Source organism: Hypanus sabinus, chromosome 16 (genome assembly GCF_030144855.1).
Source record: "Hypanus sabinus isolate sHypSab1 chromosome 16, sHypSab1.hap1, whole genome shotgun sequence".
NCBI lineage: Eukaryota > Metazoa > Chordata > Chondrichthyes > Myliobatiformes > Dasyatidae > Hypanus > Hypanus sabinus.
This window is the reverse complement of record NC_082721.1, coordinates 43,478,167-43,491,498: the sequence shown is the minus strand read 5'-3', so window position 1 is coordinate 43,491,498 and position 13,332 is coordinate 43,478,167. Positions and strand designations below refer to the sequence as shown.

At 40.4% G+C, this 13,332-nt stretch overlaps 1 protein-coding gene across 1 annotated transcript in view; it reads left to right on the top strand.

The window, feature by feature from the left end:
• LOC132406256 (immunoglobulin lambda-1 light chain-like) overlaps positions 1–13,332 on the top strand; it is a 280,487-nt gene that overhangs the window by 87,199 nt on the left and 179,956 nt on the right. The gene's annotated exons all lie outside the window — the stretch shown is intronic.

The following is a 13,332-nucleotide window of genomic DNA, read 5'->3' as shown; positions in this document are numbered from 1 at the left end:
CTGTTTGCGCTACTGCCATCTGGGAGGTGGCTGCATAGCATCCATGCCACGATGACCAGGCTGAGACACAATTAATTTCCACAAGCAATAAGGATGATCAACACGTCCACCCAGGAACCCTCACTTCCAAACCACCTTTACTCTATCATTACGTATCAGAGTCACCCTCTGTACAGACACTCCTGTACTGAGCGTCAGTTTATGGATTATGGACATTCAATCAATCTATATATATATGTATGAGCTATCTCGTGTATTCATATTATTGTTTTCTCAATTTTGTTGGCTTTTTATTGTGCCACCTCAGATTTGAAGTCACAATTATTTCATATTCTGCTACACATTCATAGTGCCTAAATATGACAATCTTGAATCTTGAATCCTGAATCTATTTATCTGTGGATGTTTAGCAATTGGTGGTGTATCTGTTTCTACTGAATATTGTCCAAAGTGAAGTGTGAATTGTTCACTGCTCTGAGATTTCTTATGAGGGACCAATCTGACTGCTCTTCCAATATGAACGTGAAGCATTTGTTCACATCCCTTTGCCATTTTTCTGCTTTGTTTGCTGGAGTTGTCTGACCACTACTACGATAAAAATCTAATAAAACAGCTGTAACCATAAATTTAGCAACTCCTTTTGACAAACCATTAATCTTCTGAACAATATCATCTCCAGATTTATATCCAGAGTTACAAAGGGAGATGTGCTATAATGGAGATGGATGCTGTCATTTCAGCTCAGTGACCGGACATTAAAGAAACAAGTGATGAAACTGGGATCTATCAGGCAATGATCTCCCTTATTAACTACACAAAAGCCAAGAGGTTTTACTTGGGAGATACCAGCGCTAAATTCACTGTCTCCGACTCAGAGGTCATCAGAAGAAGCTAAATAATAGTGAAGCAGAATGGTTACTGGAAATAGTGAGGGTATTTGCCCTGTTCACTTCAGACCAGCACATTATAGATTACATGACATTTCCCTGCCATCTACCCATAATCCTGCAGTTTCAGATATGTATCTGGTTCCTTCCTAATCATTGAAATTGATTTCCCTGCATGGTTATATTGGCTATGATACTTAGACAGAGACAGAGACAGATGTTCACAACATTTTTCAGCTCAATCCATGCATGTTTTAGTTACATTTTCTGAAAAGCTGAACAGTGAGAATACTACCTAACAGAGCACATTAGTGAAAATTTTCTAGGGTCCAAGAGTACATATTTTTATCTATTAACTACATAGTTCCAAGTTAGGATAGTTTGTGACTTGGATGTAAACTTGCAGGTGGAATTTCCTGCTAGTTCTGCCTTATGTATTTGGTAGTAGAGCTCCAAGATTTGGTATGTGTTGTCAGAGTAACCTCAGGAAGTAATAGCAGGACATTTTGTCAATGAACAACTCTACATCCATTGTGCACTGTGGTGGATGCACTGAGTGTTAACGTTTGTTTGGTTAAGCCTAGCACCCTCCTAGATCATAGGCTACAGACACAGCCCACTGTCCTGGGCCAGTCTTTAAAGTTGTACCCCAGTGTTGCCCATCTTTGAAAACCCCTCCTCACCCAGGGATGAGGTCTCTGAAGCTGCAGCTGGATTTTCTGTAGCTCTAGGTTTTTTACGGGATGTGTTGCTAACCCCATGACAAACAGTCACCCTTTCATTTTCTGGCTTCAGACCATCTATGGTGGAGTTACAATGTTTGGTGGTGGAAATTGGCCTGCCTTGTCTTAGATGGAGTTCAGCTTCTGAAATGATTTTGGACCTGTACTCATCTCCCAAAGTGGAGAGTATTCCATTTTGATCTTGTCTTCAACGTTATAGAATAAATGGTGGAAAAGTATTGTGATGGTAATGGCACTGAATGCCATGGGTAGGTAGCTTGACATATTCTTCTTGGACATGACCCTAGTCTGGCACATCTGTCATCTGAACGTTACTTGCCCCTTATAAGCTAATTATTTTATGTTGTGCAGGACATGCTACATGTAGTTATGAACTGGTGGATGAGCTGAAGAGTTGCAATCATCACTCCACATGACCGCTTCTGTTCCTACAATGGAAGGAAGGTCATTGGTGAAGCTTTTAAACGTTGTTGGTTTGAATATAATCCATGAAAATCTCCTGCAGAGACATCCTGGGAATGGGAACACTGAGATACAACAATGACATCATTATTCTTAGTGTGAGTTATGATTCCATCCATTGGTGTACTTTCATCATGATACCCATTAACTTCGGTGTTAATGGAACTCATTGATGTTACAATTGGTCAATTTCTGCCTTGATAATGAGAGCAGTCAATCTCGTTTTACCTCTAGAATTCAGCTCTTTGGTCAATGTTTGAAATAAGGCTAATGTGAGTCATAGATTTACACAGAACAGAAATCGGATCTCCAGCCCATCGTGTCTATGCCAAACAATTTAATTTTCTGCCTCTACCTGCCTCTACCACTTCCATGCAAATCATGTTCCAGTTTCTAAGTGGAAAGTTCACCTCAGGTTTCCTATAAAACTCTTGCCTCACTAGTTTAAGGCTCTCGATCCACTGGAAAAATATCCTTAAATCTACACTTTCTCCCCCTCATAATTTTGTATCCCTCTATCAACTCTTATACTTGACCTCTCCAAGTTCACAGGAAACAAACTCATTTGATCCAATCTCTCGTTATACCTGAAAATTCAATCAATTATTTGTACATGTTTTCCTACAAATACAACCATGCTGACTATGGACCAGTCAGAATAATCCTAGCAAGATTAAACAGAAAGCACCAACAATTAATGATTCTTGTTGAGACAACAATTAACAAATTCAGGTGCTCTCGAAAACAGAGTCCAATGCTCTCTGGATCCCTGCACACGCCCCAAAGAGCTCAAAACAAATATGCTCCCTGAGGCAAACCCAGTCCACACTGGGGCAATTAAAAACACTACTATATAATTCCTTTGGAAATATACACATTCTTTAATATGAATTCCCTTTATTTATTGGCACTTCTATCTCCATCTGCCCTGTCTGAATATATAAAGCCAAATGTTTCTGTGAAAATCAATGTGTGGTTCATTTATGAAATTATTGCTGTGTAAATGACTTTTAATACCAGTGTCCATCAAACATTCTACCTTTGCTGATGAGTGAGAATCAACTAAAAATATAGTAATTAGCTGGATTGGATTTGTGCTGCTTTTGCTGAATAGAACAATTTTGTGTATTTTTCCCCATTGACAAGTAGAGAAGAGTCTTGTATCTGTTCGGGAAGCTAAGATGCCAAATGCCAAGTAATTTCACTCACTACCTAGATCCAATGTGGCAGATACATAACTTCATACAAAGTCATTTTGTAGTGGTGGGAATCCAAGTCAGATCCAGTGATGGACAATGAGGTTCCCAACCAGAGTACATTCTGTATCCTTGTTACATTCAATATTTCTTTATGAAATGAGAATTTGCTGGAAAGACCAATATTCACTCAAGTAAAGAGAAATGAGAGGTTCTCACAGTAATTTTTAAAATTCTCAGTAGGACTGGAGAGAACCATTCCGAGTAAGATATCATCAATGACCAAAGAGGCAGAAACAAGAGGTGGAGCACATGTCATTAAAATATCCAAGAAGAAGGTGGATACATTTCTAAGTGCTGATTCAATTAAGGAATCTGGAGATGTTGGGAAGAAGTTATGAAGTAGCTGATCAGCAATGAACATGTCAAATGAGACAGTAAGTCCAAGGGGCTGAATAGCCTATTACACTTCCTAATTTCACTGTGTCCATGTCTCTCTCTGCCACCTGTTCCACCACTTCACCAGCCTTCCACTGCCTCCTTAATTTCTATTTCTGTCACCCTCAGACTTCACTGTGCCTCTCAGTTTTGTACCACCGACAGATGTGAAGGTCGAGTCCACTGAACCCAAGCGCAACTCATTAATAGAAATAGACAAAAGAGTAGTCCTCATAATCATCACTGAAGTACTCACTCACACCTATCTCCAGTCTGATAAATAACCTATTACTGCTACTCTCTATTTTATTGCTGTATCCATTTTAGATGCAGATACACATCACCAGATCTTGTTGTTATTATACCTGCCTCTGAAAGCTCTTTCCATATACACTCTGCACTCTACATATACACACTCAGGTCCCTTTTAATTTTTTTCACTTTCACTTTCAACCTAGGCCCTCTAGTGTTTACTTCCCCATCAGTTGGAAAAGGACCTCTGGATTTCCCCTATCTATATTCAAACTTCATTTTTTATAACTTTGTAAGTCCACACATCATTCTCCTACACTTTAAGGAAAATATCCCCACCCACCCAACCTCCTCCTATAGCCCTCAGATTTTACCAATATTCTCAGAGATTCTCTGCTTTCTTTGTAGTTTAATGATGTTGTTCCAATAAGAGGGTGATGAACACTGTACACAATATTCCCGGTACAGCCTCACCCAAGACATTTTAATGGTAATATAGTGTCCTGAATCCTATATTTGGTAGCCTAACTAATTTGACCAGTGTGCCAAATGACTTCTTTTCAATCATTTATTGCTGTGACGACATTCAGAACACAATGTAATTTTGCCCCTAGGTCTTTCTATTCCATAACACTCAACAGAGGCCGTCCATTTTCTGTGAATGTTCTACCCTAGTATTATTTCTCAAAGCATAATACCTTTGTGGCAAGGTGGAAATACCTCTCTAACGAATGAGACATGTGCCACTTGTTCCCTCTGTTAGCTTGCAAGTCATCTTTGGGCAAGATATAACTGCTACCTAACACCCCCACCCCCCAATCATGGTCATGAGAAGCCTTGGGAGCAGCTGATGGATGCTATTATGAGCAGCTGGTACATATCACAACTCCAGGATATGCTACCACTGATTCCAGGCAGATAATCTCTGAAAGGCTTTGCTCACAGCTGGGGTCACTCAGCTTGGAAGAACACTGTCTAGAAGAAGGCAATGACAGACCACATCTGAAGAAATATTTGCCAAGAACAATCATGGTCATGGAAAGACCATGATTGCCACATCTTACATGGCACAAAATGAAGAACACAAAAAACAAAAACATTATAGCTATCTGGATTGAACAAAGTTTGTCATTGCTTCACCCACTTATCCAACTGATCAGTGTCCCCCTGTGTGTTTTGACAAACAAATAGTTTCAGTCATCCATGGCCCAGCAAATCTTCACCACCATTACAATTTATTAACCAATATTTCAAGATGTTCACAGGCATAGATTGTCATAGAAACAAATCCAACTGTGGTAACTACAGAGCAGTCACCTGACTCACCATCACAGGGGGAGTAAATGCCAGACTCCTCCTCAATCACATTCATCAGAAACCATAGAACTACTTCCTGAATCACAGTGTGAAATTAATTCATCCACAGAAGAGGGGACATGACCTTCACTGTCCAAATACTGCTCTGACTCCATCAATCAGAAGGGTCTATAGAACATACTTCCCAAATTTGGTTCACGGTCAAATTCAATTCTATCTTACATTTGCTCTAAAAATATTTAACAACAGAGTCATTCTTTGTGAAGACCAGTATCAAACTTGCAGACTTTCCTGTTCACTTTTCTCAGACTGTCTTGGTCCTATGTTGCACCACACCTCCATCAACATTTCTGAATGAGTGTAGTTAATCCCCAAAACTAACAGGAGACTCTTCAACCAACATGCCTGCACATTTGGTCCAAAGTTTCCCAAACTCAGTAGCCAGTCTGCTTTCTGCATGTAATTCCAGCATTTATACATACACATAGAATTGCATACCCTTTTATACAACAGAATTAACCTTCTACTCAACTGTCACATAACTCACAATTCTCCAGGGAAGCCAGTTCACAATCTTTTCAGATACATCTGAGCTCTATCTGAATTACAGAAGGCATCTTAATGCACAATAAAGCACCACCAACAGAATCTCCTCAAAATTCTCTGCAGGGACAGTTGAACTAATGTCAGTCTTCCCAGGCCAAAACTTGCAGTTCTAAGTCCATGGTTACATGGAGCTCTGTATATTGGACAGGGAAGGTTGTTCATATACCTGAGGCCATACTATTGAAATATCTCCAGTATTCCAAGCTCTGCCATGGGAAGCGTTTGCCTCATGAATAGAAAATAAGATTCAAACATGTGTTCAAAGCCTCTTTGAAGAAATGCAACATCCTCACTGAATTCTGGAGACTCTCTGGCCTATGACCAATATAGTTGAAAAGGAACATTTGGTTTTGAAAAGGATGAACCTCAACCCCATGGGTCCAGAGTACATTGCAGTCCTATATCAGCAGTGGAGAAAGCAGAAATTCTCACAGACTGCACTCTCCTCGCCTGTTGACCTCCTCCTGCCTCAACCCCAAAAGAGTATTTGGTTCTCACCTTAACCTAATTCGCTGCTTCAGATCCCACAAAAGCTGAATAGATGTAAGTTATCACAATATCATCAGCACACAGTTCATCAGTTTTGTTTCATTAACATCTTAAATTTGCCCATCCCATAAATCTTGTGTGAAGCTTCTTATATTTTATTATTATTTTGTCCTTTCTATAAAAATGTTTATTTTAGTTCTGGAGATATTTATCTCACCTTATTCCTTTTTAAACCTTTTTATCTTCCATCTGCTTTACACAATGCTGGTCACAGCTCTGGGCTCTCTGTCCGGCCTGAACTGTCTGCACCAATACACCTCCTCCTTCCATACACACACATGAACAGATCCTAATCACCCATGGGTCTCCAGACACCCTTCTGCATTATCTATTCAGACAATCATTTATCTGCACTTTACTACACCCACAAAGTGAAGCAGGGGAATTAATCACCATTCTTCTTCTGCTACCGAATGTTCCTACTACCTGATTAGATTCTGGCTGTTTGCAATATTCTGCTTTACATTCACCATGTAATATGTGGCATTCATATGGCATGGAACCAGGCCCTTCAGCCCAACGTGTCAGTGCTGGCCATCGAGCGTATACTTAAGCTAACCATTCACTAATCCCATTCCATTCCCTTACCATAACATTCCATTCAACTTCCCTTAGATTGTACCAGTCAACAACACATACATGGAGAAACTTACAACAGATAGTTATCTATCAAACTGCACGTCTTTGACATGTGGAAGGAAACTGCAGCATCCAAAGGAATATAGCAGGGATATAGACCTGGTGGAAGCAGATTGGTTTAGTTTATTTTGACACCATGATTGGCTTGTGGGAAGAGTCCTATTACTTTCACGTACAGTTTGATATTCTGCTCTACAAACGAAGACAGACAGACATACTTTATTGATCCCGGGGGAAATTGGGTTTTGTTACAGCTGCACCAACCAAGAATAGTATAGAAATATAGCAGTATAAATCATAAATAATTAAATAATAATAAGTTAACCATGCCTAGTGGAAATAAGTCTAGGACCAGCCTATTGGCTCAGGGTGTCTGATACTCCGAGGGAGGAGTTGTAAAGTTTGACAGCCACAAGCAGGAATGACTTCCTATGACGCTCCGTGTTACAACTCAGTGGAATGAATCTGTGGCGGACTGTACTCCTGTGCTTAACCAGTACATTATGGAGCGGATGGGAATCATTGTCCAAGATAGCATGCAACTTGGACAGCAGCCTTTTTTCAGACACCACCATCAGAGAGTCCAGTTCCACTCCAACAACATCACTGGCCTTACGAATGAGTTTGTTGATTCTGTTGGTGTCTGCTTCCCTCAGCCTGCTGCCCCAGCACACAACAGCAAACATGATAGCACTGGCCACCACAGACTCGTAGAGCATCCTCAGCATTGTCTGGCAGATGTTAAAGGACCTCAGTCTGCTCAGGAAATAGAGACGGGTCTGACTCTTCTTGTAGACAGCCTCAGTATTCCTTGACCAGTCCAGATTTTTGTCAATTCGTATCCCCAGGTATTTGTAATCCTCCACCATGTCCACAACGACCCCTTGGATGGAAACAGGGTTCTCTGGTGCCTTAGCCCTCCTCAGGTCCACCACCAGCTCCTTAGTCTTATTCATATTAAGCTGCAGATGATTCTGCTCACACCATGTGACAAAAGTTTCCCACCGTAACCCTGTACTCAGCCTCATCTCCCTTGCTGATGCATCCAACAATGACAAAGTCATCAGAAAACTTCTGAAGATGGCAAGACTCTGTGCAGTAGTTGAAGTCTGAGGTGTAGATGGTGAAGGGAAAGGGAGAAAGGACAGTCCCTGTGGAGCCCCAGTGCTGCTGACCCCTCTGTCTGACAGACGGTGTTGCAAGCGCACATACTGCGGTCTGGAGTCATGTAATCAATAATCCATGACACCAGGGAAGCATCCACCTGCATCACTGTCAGCTTCTCACCCAGCAGAGCAGGGCGGATGGTGTTGAACACACTGGAGAAGTCAAAAATCATGACCCTCACAGTGCTCGCCAGCTTGTCCAGGTGGATGCAGACACAGTTCAGCAGGCAGACAATGGCATCCTCAACTCCTAGTCAGGGCTGGTAGGTGAACTGGAGGGGGTCTAAGTGTGGCCTAACCATAGGCCGGAGCTGCTCTAGAACAAGTCTCTCCAGGGTCTCCATGAAGTGGGAGGTCAATGCCACCGGTCTGTAGTCATTGGAGCCACTGAGGCGCGACGTCTTCGGTACAGGGACGAGGCAGGATGACTTCCACAGCACAGAAACCCTCTGGAGTCTGAAGCTCAGGTTGAAGGCATGGTGAAGCACTCCACATAGCTAGGGGGCGCAGTCTTTGAGCACACTGGGGCTGACACCATCTGGGCCTGCAGACTTGCTTGGGTGGAGACAGTTCAGCTGTCTTCTCACCTGTTCAGCTGTGAAGCCCACCATGGTGGTTTCAGGTGTGGGAGGGGTGTAGTCACGAGAGCAGGGTGGGGGGTTGTGTGGAGGCTTAGGAGGGGAGAGTGGAGTATGTGTTGGTTGGGGGTCAACAACAGATGATTCATGTGGGGGATGGGCAGGGGCCTCAGTGACAAATCTGTTGAAGAACAGGGTAAGTTTATTGGCCCTGTCCACACTGCCTTCAGCCCCTCTGTTGCTAGTTTGCCGGAACCCACTGATGGTCCTGATCCCACTCCAGACCTCACTCATGTTGTTCTGCTGGAGTTTCCACTCAAGCTTCCTCCTATACCTGTCTTTAGCCTTCCTGATCTTGGCTTTCAGGTCCCTCTGTATTGTCCTCAGCTCCTCCCTATTTCCACCTCTAAATGCCCTCTTTTTAGCATTCAGGACGTCCTTAATGTCCTTTGATATCCATGGCTTGTTGTTTGAATAACAAAGAACAGTTCTTGCGGACATTGCAGTCCACACAGAAGTTGATGTAACGAGTGATGCACTGTGTGAGCCCGTCAATGTTCTCTCCATGTGGCTCTCAAAGTGCCTGCCAGTCTGTTGCCTCAAAACAATCCTGGAGTGCTTCATAAGCCTCCCCCAACCATTTCTTCACTGACCTTGAGGTTGCAGGTTTACTCTTCACCAGAGGGTTTGAGCAGGGTTTGAGATGCACCAGTGATCCTCTTCCTGATTCTCTGCCTGCACAATGAATGCATATGTCTGGCCATGCCTCTGTACCTAGAGAAATAATATCCCCAATCGGTACTCTGAATATCATATAGTTAGAGTGCAAGTTACCTTCAGGGGTCTCCTGACCCGTTTACCTGCTCTTCTGTCTGTCTGGTGATATCCCAGTCTCACCACTGCATGCAATCACTTTAGTTGCAGGATGATCGCCATCATCTGGGTTTCCATTCCAATAGAACTGAGATTCCCCTTCAGACTATTTGATGACATATTGCCTGACTTATTCAACAGACTTATTTATTTTCCTGGGTATTCAAAGAAGATAAATGCATGTATAAATTCACTGGGACATTACCTCCTGTTCTGCATTTCCTACCTGAGCATTCCTTCAGATCCTGGTACTCTGGTCAACCTCAGGGATTCCACATTCTTGATTATGTGTATAATTTTTGCCCATCCAATGGTATCCAGAGAAGGATTTTGGTGAAGGCCTTCTATAACTGGCTGTAAAAAATGAGTTGGGTTGGCAGGCCACAGCAAAGGACACAGTCTGGCACTGGAGATGGACAGAGCCAGTTCGGATGATATAGGCAAGGCATTTTTACCAAAATAAAATATATTCATAATTTAAAATGTTTACAAGAGTAAACCGTGCAATGCCTTGTTATTCTAAGAAAATGCATTAAAAGCGTTTCAAATAATATAGCCCCACTGGATCGTATCCTTGCTGCAATAATTGAGGAGCCTCCTCGTCAAACCAGCCACCCCCCTATCCCTGCAATGTGGCCCTTCCCCACCAACCCTTTGTGGTGGCTGCACCAAGCTTCAATGCATCCTCAGTACATACTCCTGCTGCCTGAAATGTACCTATTGGCTGCATTCCTCCATCAACATCTTGATGACCAGCCCAACTGCTTTTGTGCAGACTAAAGGGTGTATTTCACCAAGTTCATAATCTTTCAGCAGCACTTGATAATCTGTCTCATGATGGGACCGTGGGAACGGTCTGTAGATCAGACAGTTTCCCAGCAGGCTGCTGCTTGGAATGAACTGTGAAGCAGACCCTAGCACTTTTCTTCATAACTTCTTCGTAACCCCACAGTCCACAAAGAAGGGAGTGACGGTGTGATCCCAACAAGAGTCCTCTCACATAGAACGCACAGCTGCAGTGATGTTCCAGGCATATATGAAGGATCTGACTGTGAGAGCTCCTCACTCAGCTTTCCATGCGGTCTTGGTGCCTTGTGAGGAGGTCTGGCGATGAGAAGTTCTGCGAAAGGGTCTGAGAAGTCTGCTCAGCGAACAACCCACTGTACACACCAAGTCCTTTTACTGTGGTGTCTGTAGGACGGTCTGTTTCGACCAATGACTGGTGGGCCTATAGTCAAAAGTGTTGATCTAGAAGAACTTTTTCCACAAAGTAAAGGTAGTACGGCATTATGCGGTAACAGGGCAAGACACATTCTTCACAACACCGGGAACAGAAAGAACCTCATAGTCCCAATTTATGGAAATTTACCTTTTAAATTAGTTAATGATTCTTTTATTTATTTAGGGATCAAAATCACAAAAAACCATAAAGATTTATTTAGATTTAATTTTTTACCCTTAATTGATCAGATTAAAGGTTTGTTTACTAAGTGGTCACCATTATCTTTATCCCTAATAGGTAGGATTCATGCTATTAAGATGGTTATTTTACCTAAATTTTTATATACTTTTCAAGCGATACCAATTTTTATTCTGAAATCTTTTTTTACTGATGTTGATTCAAAAATTTCCTCATATATATGGCAGAATAAAAATCCCAGGTTAGGTAAAATATATTTACAGAAGACAAAAAAGGAAGGCGGGTTAGCATTACCTAATTTCAGATTTTATTATTGGGCAGTTAATATTAGATACTTGTTAAGCTGGTTGAAAGATTGGGGTGGATCTTTCGGCCCTCGTTGGGTGAGTTTAGAAACTAAATCAGTATCAGCTTATGCTCTGGGTTTTATTTTAGGGACTTCTCTCCCTTTTGCTCTTTCTAAATTGCCGAAACGAATTGACAACCCGATAGTTAAACATATTTTACATATATGGTTTCAATTTCGGAGATTTTTTGGGTTGACTCAATTCGTTTTAAATAGTCCTATTGTATCTAATTGTTTTTTCCACCCTTCCATTATAGATCAAGCTTATTCGGCTTGGAAAACTAAGGGATTACTAAGATTTTCTGATTTATTTTTGGACAATTGTTTTATGTCTTTTGAGCAATTATCCAACAAATATAACTTGCCTAGATTTCATTTTTTTAGATATTTACAGATTAGACATTTTTTAAGTTCTGTACTCCCTACGTTTCCAAATTTTGTGCCTTCAGATATTTTGGAGTGTTTATTTGAATTAGACTCTTTTCAAAAAGGGCTTATTTCAAAACTTTATAATATAATTATGAAGATACATTCAGAGCCCCTTTATAAGACCAAAAAGGATTGGGAAAGAGAGCTTAACCTTATTATTTCTGGTGAGAATTGGGATAGAATTCTTCAATTAGTTAATACATCATCGATATGTGCCAAACATTCATTAATACAATTTAAGGTCGTACATAGGGCCCATATGTCCAAAGATAAATTAGCTCATTTTTACTCTATCTGTATTTTTACTCTATTTTAGTCCTATCTGTGATAGATGTCAATCTGAAATTGCTTCTTTAACTCATATGTTTTAGTCTTGTTCATTTTTGGAAAAATATTGGAAACATATTTTTGATATTATTTCTGCGGTTTTGAATATTGATTTGCAACCTCATCCTATTACCGCAATTTTTGGTTTACCAATGTTAGACTCACTGCATTTATCTTCTTCTGCCTGTCGAATGATTGCATTTCTAACTCTGATGGCTAGAAGATCTATATTGTTGAATTGGAAGGAAATTAATCCTCCCACTGTATTTAATTGGTTCTCTCAAACTAGGTTATGTTTATATTTAGAAAAAATTAGAAGTGGTGTTTTTGAGACTTCTATTAAATTTGAAAAGTTATGAAGACCATTTATTCAACATTTTCATATGATGTAATATGACCCTGTTCCAAGTTCATTTGATATCCCAGCTTTTAGCTTATGTATGTTGAGAGGACCGGAAGTGGCAGCATTGATGAATATTTATTCTTGTGAGATATTATAAACAGCCCCCCTTTTTTTTGCCTTTTTTTCTTTTTTTGCTTCTATTTTCTTCTTTATTAGTTATTAGTTATTAGATTAGTAGATTAACTAATTTTGCATTTTTTTTATTTTTTTCTTTCTTTTTTCTGTTTTTTTATATCATATATTATGAAATATTTAGACTTACCATGTTCATACATATATTGTATGGTTTATGTCTTAGTAAACTCATTTATATTGTAACTATTGTTTATGATTTTTTTCATCTGTAATGGAATTTGTATGTTTGAAATTTCTTGTTGGTAGCCACTTACATTGGTGCCACGCACATTCTGAGGCAACCACATATTAAGATGCTATCCAGAGTGAGGACGGCATTTTGTACTTTTAAACTAATTCAAAGGAAGTCACAGAAGTCCAAAACATCAGTCTAATTACATGTTTTACTTTAAGCCAGGAGTGCATCTATTATGTGTAGTTTTTTGACCAATGCAGTTCACGTATTTCTCATAATTATTTATTTAAACAAATGAGAATGCTCAGTTAAACTATGTATGTACTGAAATAAATAAAAGATTATACAAAGAATACTGAATATTAACTACACAACAGATATTGCCTTGATT